General features: G+C 37.1%; 1 long non-coding RNA gene across 1 annotated transcript; it reads left to right on the top strand.

Moving 5' to 3' along the window:
• The first annotated feature begins 348 nt into the window (after nucleotides 1-348).
• Nucleotides 349-3,104, top strand: LOC121396944. Its single transcript, XR_005963274.1, has 2 exons — nucleotides 349-1,240; nucleotides 1,907-3,104. It is a non-coding gene; the product is annotated as an uncharacterized LOC121396944 (long non-coding RNA).
• Nucleotides 3,105-8,565: the final 5,461 nt, after the last annotated feature.

Raw genomic sequence — 8,565 nt, 5'->3', positions numbered from 1 at the left:
CTTCATAGGGAACGCGTTACCAAACAATTAAACAAATCCTTTTAAAGTTTTGCATATTTATTAGTTGATGTATATGGCAAAGTTGCTTAAATTATGTCACTTTTCAAAAACGTAAGTTATATTTGTGTCTCGAGTTCCCTTTTGCACAAGCTTTTGTTACCATTATCACCACTTTTTCTTTATCCCCCTCCCCCCCCCATTACAGGCCATAAACAATTGAAGCTTCACACTCCTCTTTCCCTAAAACAGTCGCAAATATGCTGCAGCTTTATACAGAAGGGATGAGTTCCCCTAGTGAAGGGTGAAGAAGATACTGTTTTGAGATTATGACCCATGCTCTTAGTTCTCCAGGCCAACCCACAACAGATATCGGATAGTAGAACATCCATACCACTCTTAAAGCTGAAAGTCTGCAGTTCAACTGCATCTGAGTTGTTTCATTTAAAATTCATTGTGGTAATGTACAGAACCAAAATTAGAAAAAAGTTGTCTCTTATGCCTTGCTGTTTTGTCTCTAATTCAAGATTGCTGTGCTTTAAGTAGTTTGAGACAATCAACAAACAGCAAATGGGCGAATCAAAGATTTATAAGCTTTTCTGCAGATGGCTTTTGCAAAACAAGGGCATTACCAGCTAGGTGTCTGTCTTGAGTTTTTAGTATGCACTATTGTTTTCTTGTGTGGAAATGTATTAAACTGCAGTATTGTTATCCATTGGGTGACCTGACTCAATTGTGTTAAATGTTAAGGAATCAATCGCTTTTGGATTGCAAGTTATTGTACACACCCCACCTATTTTGGGCTTTAAGACACTGAGAAGAAACCAATGTTGTTGATGAGAAAATATTCATGCTTTTAATAAAAATAGATTTGGTTATGCTTATTCTTTTAATATAAATCATATGTTGGTCAACAGAGGTGCTAAAATGTGTTTGTGCAATTGCCACTGCCAGCCACATATAAGTTTACAAAATAAAAATCTGATATCTGAATGGTTACTATAAGTATCTGCACCTACTAATATAGGTCTCCGTAGCTGCTGTTGTCCAATACTCAACTGCCTTCAGTGTGAAGTATATACACATAATTTGTTTTAATACATTCCCAGGGAAATCCATCTTCACAATGTCCTGGAAGCTCCACTGACAATTGCCTTGTAATCCATGAGATCCCAAGTGCTGAGGAAAGAACCTTTGAACACCTTCCCAAGCAGTTGCCTAAATCCAGCCTAGAAAACCTCCAGTAAGTGCATCGGTACTGGGAAAAAATCCTAGGAGCTTTGATGGCATCATATAACTTTATTTTTGATGCATTTTATATTTCTTCAGTATTCTGACAATATAGAAAGTTATCCTTTAAAATTATTCTATTATAGTCTATTGGGCCAGTCTGTGGATGCATAACCACCATAACGTTTTCAAATCCTCCTGGTGCAGTCTTGATTTGATTTGCAAATGTTTAAATTATATAAGTTGCAAATATTTAAACATTACAGAACAACAAAAGCCTACAAATGAATATGCTTAGAAATGTTGTATTTTCTATACTAAACTTACTGTACAGTTATGTACAATAATGATTGCATGCCAAGTAATTTCTTTATAAAAAAAAGCTGGTTAAGTATTGTTTCATATAGGGCTAAAATAGAAGATTAGAAAATCACCAGCCACTAAATGCAACAACCAGTGTATTATGGTGATTAGTCACTATATTAGTCTGGGACCCAACCTTCCAAATAACTAGTTCTGATGGGAGAGGTTCAGACTGGCCACAGATCTAGTCATTTCTAATTCAATTGAACACTCAGATCTTCGTTCTGGAAAAATTAAAACTCACTTTATTGCTGTTCTCTTTTTCAAGAACTATATGTAAGACCCTTTTGCTTACTATATGTTTTTGTATCCTCAGTGATACACAGCAGGTGATTCTAATGGATGAGACTGATGTGAATCTTCAGCTGGAGGTGGAAGAATCTCATTACCCAAGCAGCTCTTTCCTGGCACAGGACCAGGTTGTGATCCCAAATGCTTCCTTTCCAGTGACAGATCAGTCCATAATTCCCAGCAATTCATTTATAGTAGAAAATTCCTTTAATCCTAATAGCTGTACTGCTGATGAGGAGTTGGCTCTTGATTTGGTACAAGACAGCGCTCCTGAGGACCCTGATAGTGTCATTGATTTGATTCTTAAATGAAAATGCCTCTGCAAGCAACATTAACATACTTGACAGGCGAGGAAGTGTTTCTGTGCTGTAAACATAATGATTGATAATCTGTATTTAATACATTTGCTCATAAAATATGATCATATAATGTTTTAATTACAAAATTGTGGTACCAATGAAACCAGGATATCCAATTCCAAGGTCCATACCCAGTGTTTGTTTCATTTATCTTACCTTTTTGGTCGGAGTCCGTAAATCTGACCGCTGTTTTGGGACAACATTGAGAGAGGTGTTTGATATTTTGGCATCTGCCTGGTTAAGGAAATGGAAAATTGTAAGGTTAGCTTCAGTACAGTACACCCAAGGCAGTTGCCAAGGGTCTGTTGTACATTCTCTCTTTTGTGAGCATTCTGTCATTGCAGGGATTGAATAGTGACAGAAATGTAAAAAGGAAGAAGAATGTCCCCATATCCCATTAGATGTGACTAACTTCCTTTTTTTTTTAGAGAGGAGATCCAAGACTTCTTGAACTGCATTGATGCCAGCCTAGAGGATCTTCAGACCATCCTGTGCAAAAGGAAATTTGATGTAGACTCTGTTTCAGCATTGCTATTATAAACCTGTTTCTAACAATGTTTTCCAATTATGCCTTTTCCAGTCATTTTATTTATCACATCCTCCTAATCTTTCTTATCTCATTCCTAAGGCTTCCTGTCTGCATTAGTACATGACTGATGGGGGGTGTTTTCATTTGCAGCTAATTCGAGGCAGTTATAATTTATCTGCAAAAGAATGGCCTGACAGAATTGACTAGCTCTCTAAATGGCCTGTTCTGTTTGGGCATGTGGATATAATCTAAACCGGCATTGAGAAGTTTCTCATAAATAACTATTTGAGGGGCACAAATCTTATATGCAAGCACCTTAAAGACATTTATTTTCTGTATTTCTGTAATTTTTTTTTATTTATTTAACAAATATTGCCATTCAGGTTTCAGTTGGGCTGCACTGAACACTTTTAGATACAATGATTTTAGTACAGGTATGGGACCTATTATCCAGAATGCTCAGGCCCTGGGGTTTTCTCCATACTTTAAGTCTGCTAGAAAATCATTTTAAACATTACATATACCCAGTAGGCTGTGCATCCAATAAGGATTAATTATATCTTAGTTGGGATCCAGTACAAGGTATTGTTTTATTATTACAAAGAAAAAATGATTTAATTTTTATTAAAATGCAGTCTATTGGAGACAACTTTCCCGTAATTCAGAGCTTTCTGGATAACTGGTTTCCAGATAACAGATCCCATATTTGTACTTAAGCATTTATAAGTAGGGGTCTAATGTCATTTATTCCCCTCTACATCCATGCATGTTGGAATTGCCAAATGTAGAAGACCTTACATGTATGAGTCATTGCCCATAGGGTAAAAACCATTTCTCATATAAAACAGGACTGTTGCTAAGAACCCTTGTTAAATAATTGTAATCTAGTGATTGGGCTGTGTTTATGTAGGTCTTTCCAGCTGACGCTAGAACACCCATTCCTATTAGAAGAAAACAGGTTCCGCCTAAATATTCGAAAGGGTTTTTTTACAGTGAGAGAAGTGAAGATGCAGAATTCTCTCCCTGAATCAGTCGTACAGGTTGATACATTAGATAGCTTTAAAGGGGTGGTTCACCTTTAAGTTAACTTTTAGTACAGTATGTTATAGAAGGACCAATTCTAAGAAACTTTTCAACTGGTCTTCAATATATATTTTTTATAGTTTTATAATAATTTACCTTTTTCTTCTGAATCTTTCCAGCTTTCAAATGGGCTGACTCAACATAAAAACAAATGCTCTGTTAGGCTACAATTGTTTTGTTATTGCTACTTTTTATTATTCATCTTACTAGCGAGGTCCCCTCCTGGTCATATTCCAGTCTCTTATTCAAATCATTGAATGGTTGCTAGGGTAATTTGTCCCCTAGCAACCATATTGCTTAAAATGTAAATTGAAAAGCTGCTGAATAAAAAGCTAAATGGATCAAAAATCTTAAATAACACCAAATGACAATCAATTGCAAATTGTCTCAGAATATCACTTTCTACATCATACCAAAAGTTATCTCAAAGGTGAACAACCAATTTAAGAAGGGGTTGGATGGCTTTTTAGCAAGAGAGGGAATACAGGGTTATGGAAGATAGCTCATAGTACAAGTTGATCCAGAGACTAGTCTGACATTTTGGAGGCTTGATAAAAGACCGATGGCGGTCTGAAACGTTGCCAAGTGTATCGGGGTCTGAGCCCATGTCTCAATAAAGGCATTTTAAGCAAAGAAATCCTTGAATGGTGCTGTCAATATTTGAAAATTGTGAGTGAGCTAGTCTGACATTTTGGAGTCAGAAAGGAATTTATTCCCCTCTGAAGCTTCAGATGGGTTTTTTTTTTTGGCCTTCCTTTGGATCAACTAGCAATTAGGCCGGTTAAAAAAATAATTAAAAAGTTAAACTTAATGGACGTGTCTTTTTTTCAACCTAACTTACTGCGTTACTATGTATCCCTTATCCGGAAACCTGTTATCTAGAAAGCCCTTAATTACAGAAAGGTCATCACCTAAAATATAATTAATCCTTATTGGTGGAAAGATAATCCTATTGGGTTTATTGAATGTTTAAACAACTTTTAGCAGATTTAGGGTCAGGCCACACGAGCAGATTCCCCAGCGACAAATTTCCTCTTCTTTGGGGCGACAATTTCCCTGAACTGCCTTCCCCCTGCCCTCCGCTGGCTAAAATGAAAATCACCTGTGGCAATGCACACGCGGCACTTCGTTTTCCTCGTGTGGCGACTTCGGAAAATGAAGCGCTGTGTGTGCATTGCCGCAGGCGATTTTCATTTTAGCCAGCTGAGTTTTTTTTATAGTAGTTTTTTTATATGGAAAATAGGCTTCTCAATGGCAGTTTGCTAAATTTTGCAAAAGCCTTTTTCTGCAACAATCTACTCTGTTGTTCAACACGAGTGCAATGACTATGGCTCCCTCTGACCATAATTCCAAAAAATCTGTTTTTTATTTCTTGAGGTGAACAGGACAAATGGGGCTATAGAAGCAAAGAGGTCAAATGGGGAAATTGAAGCAAAGCAGGAGTCCATGATACAGGGCATTATTTGTGCACTTGCAATCCATAACTATCTGCTATGCAAGGGCCAAACATGGAGTAGGTTAAGTTTCCCTGTTTGGCCTGTTGAGCTCAAGAAACACAATCATAATCTTTTTTTTTTTTTTTTTTTTCGATTAAAAACCATTGGCAGAAAGTATGTTCAGCATGAGCACTATTCATTGACCTGCTGAAAATGAGGTTGAAAAATATTCTTTATTGAAGAGATTTACTATATTACATTACAAGTCTGTACTGTTCTAAAAGTGTAGTTTTTAAAGCAGTGCAAAGTATGTATTACATCATTACTTTGAAAATCTTGTTGATGCAAATTGTCCAAGCAGATTTATTGCTTTATAGTACACAAAAGCCATGAAGATCTTGTAAATGATATCCTTATAAACGGTGAGTTCTGATGTCATCCGTTATAAACGGTGAGTTCTGATGTCATTTCTGTCACATGACTCACCGAAACTTGTGTATTATAATAAATAAAGTACCCCCAGTTGCAAAATATGAGGATATTAGAAGTTACCTTGGAGTTCCATGACCTGTATAAAAACACCACTGTTCGCATTTGTACTAACATTTTGTAGAGTCGGCTTGTCCATTAATTCTTCCCATTCCAGTTGAATTCCCACTAACAGTGGAAATGTAAAGCCTACCGTCTGGCACTTGGTAATTTGAGTTCCAGCACAGGTATGGGACCTGTTTTCCAGAATACTCAGGACTTGGGGTTTTCCGGATAATGGATTTTTCCGTAATTTGGTTCTTCATACCTTAAATCTACTATAAAATCAATTAAACACTAAATAAACTCAATAGGCTGGTTTTGCTTCCAACAAGGATTAATTGAATACTGCAATGTATTTTTTTTATTATAGTAGTTGTTTTATTATTGCAGAGATAAAGGAAATTGTTTTTAAAAATCTGGATTACTTGTATAAAATGTAATCTATGGGAGACAGCCTTTCTGTAAATCGGAGTTTTCTGGATAACGGATTCCTGTATAACAAGTCCCATACCTGTATTGTAGGTTCTATCTATGGCAGGTAAAGAGCTACTGCATATAGAATGGATCAAGTTATGAAACTACTTTTAAGTTCAGCATAATTTTTAATTGATATACCAAACATTTCTAATCTAAAACAGTGCCCCCGATCCTATGGGTCCAACAAGAACAGGCAAAAGTATAAAAACTTTTTACAGTAGTTGTAGTATGTATTCATGGTCCCTTAATATGGGTACATCTACAAAATATGGAGGCACCAGCATGTAGTTACAGCTGTGAGGTTTTGGGTAGGATGTATGTATCCTCTGCTCATAGATCTATGAATCGTCCCATTAGCAGAACATAAACACGTCCTGTACAGTTTTTCTGGTGGCACAACTGGACCGTCATATTCATGTCCTTGGTACTTAATGATCTCTTCTAATCCACGTGCCATTGTTAAGAACCACATATGCGCTAGCATGGTAACTTCAATCCTATTCAAGTATGGGTTCCCTGATCTGGTAACCCATTATCCAAGAAGCTCTGAATTTTGGAATGGTTGTCTCCCATAGACTCCATTTTATCCAAATAATTAAAATGATTTCCTTTTTCTCTGTAATAATAAAACAGTACAGGTATCAGATCCATTATCTTGAAACCGGTTATCCAGAAAGCTCAGGATTACGGGAAGGCTGGCTCCCATAGACCCTATTTTATCCAAATAATTGACATTTTTAAAAAAATATTTCCTTTTTCGCTGTAATAATAAAACAGTACCTTGTACTTGATCCCAACTAAGATATAATTCATCCTTATTGGAAGCAAAACCAGCCTATTGGGTTTATTTAATGTTTTACGGTATGAAGATCCAAATTACGGAAAAATCTGCTAAATTAACTGCTTGCCTTAATCACTATACTGTTAACTAGGAGACTTAAAAACCAAATGAGACTTATTAATGAACCAAGAGTAAAGTGCAATTCTCAGCATCCCTTGTACCTATTTGGGCCTGCCCATTCTGGACCCTGGTGGACTGTGCAGGAGTATTTTATGACATTTTCCTATTAAGCCAGTGGAGGCTTCTTGAGTCTGGTTTGGTGAATAGTCTTGAAAAGTATTCACTTCAGCCGTTGTCTCCTCTGTTTCCACCTTCCACCTCATTATGGAAATCTGTAAATAATCCAATGATTATCATTACTATTTATGTCTGGGATCGATAAAAAAAGCCTGCCCTGACCCCATCTTCTTTGTGTTCTGGATGTTGCTGCTTGTTAACTATGATCTGCTACTTATGAGCTTGTCCATGTATGCAGACCATGCTATACATACTTGTGTACAGATACTTTTCCCTCTGGCAGTGCTGGGTATGAGGGTGCTTAATGCAAGCCCCTCCGACACGTGTGCAACTTATGCACCAAACCAAGTGAGTTTGCACCAAACCTATGAGTGAGACAGCAGCACATTAGATGTGGGGAGATTCAGTATGCCAGACTTACAGAAGAGCCACACTAGGGGATGGTAGGCAGAAGAGCCATCATTGTGCTCTAGGCCTTTTCTGCCTACCTCTAGTTCCAGCCCTGTCTCTTGTCTTATGCTTAAGGCACAAAGCAATCATTGTCATTGCTTGAACCAGTTGGAATCACAGGACTCTGCTAATGAGGTTTGTATATGCTTTGATCACAATTTGCCATGTTCTGCCTGATTGGGGGTGAATCCTCTGATAACTTGCTTTCAAAATTTAATATGCTCTAAAGCAGTGATCCCCAACCAATGGCTCATGAGCAGCATATTGCTCACCAACCCCATAGCTGTTGCTCTCAAAGCAGGTGCTTATTTTTCAATTTCAGACTTGGAAATAAGCTTTAGTTGTATAAAATCCATGTGTATTACCAAACAGAGCCTCCTGTAGGCTGCCAATCCACATAGGGCTACCAATAGCCAATTATAGTCCATATTTGGCACCACCAGGGACTTTTTGCATGCTTGTGTTGCTCTCTAGCCTTTTTTATTTTATGTGGCTCATGGGTAAACCAGTTTGTTGATCTGTGCTCTAAATCATACGGACGTTTATACTGCGACTCCTGACTAGATTCTTTCAAATTCCTGACCTTTCTTCAGAATGCTTATCACCTCATTTTAATCAAAATCTCATAGCATTTCAGCTACTTTTTCTGCCTCTCATAAAAACAAAGATGGTTCTCAGAGGGATTTTCACTCATTGGATTTAAAAAAAAATCAAACATTATTTGAATTATAAACAGAAGCC

Source organism: Xenopus laevis, chromosome 8L (assembly GCF_017654675.1).
Source record: "Xenopus laevis strain J_2021 chromosome 8L, Xenopus_laevis_v10.1, whole genome shotgun sequence".
Taxonomy (NCBI): domain Eukaryota; kingdom Metazoa; phylum Chordata; class Amphibia; order Anura; family Pipidae; genus Xenopus; species Xenopus laevis.
This window is presented reverse-complemented; position numbering and strand designations above follow the sequence as displayed.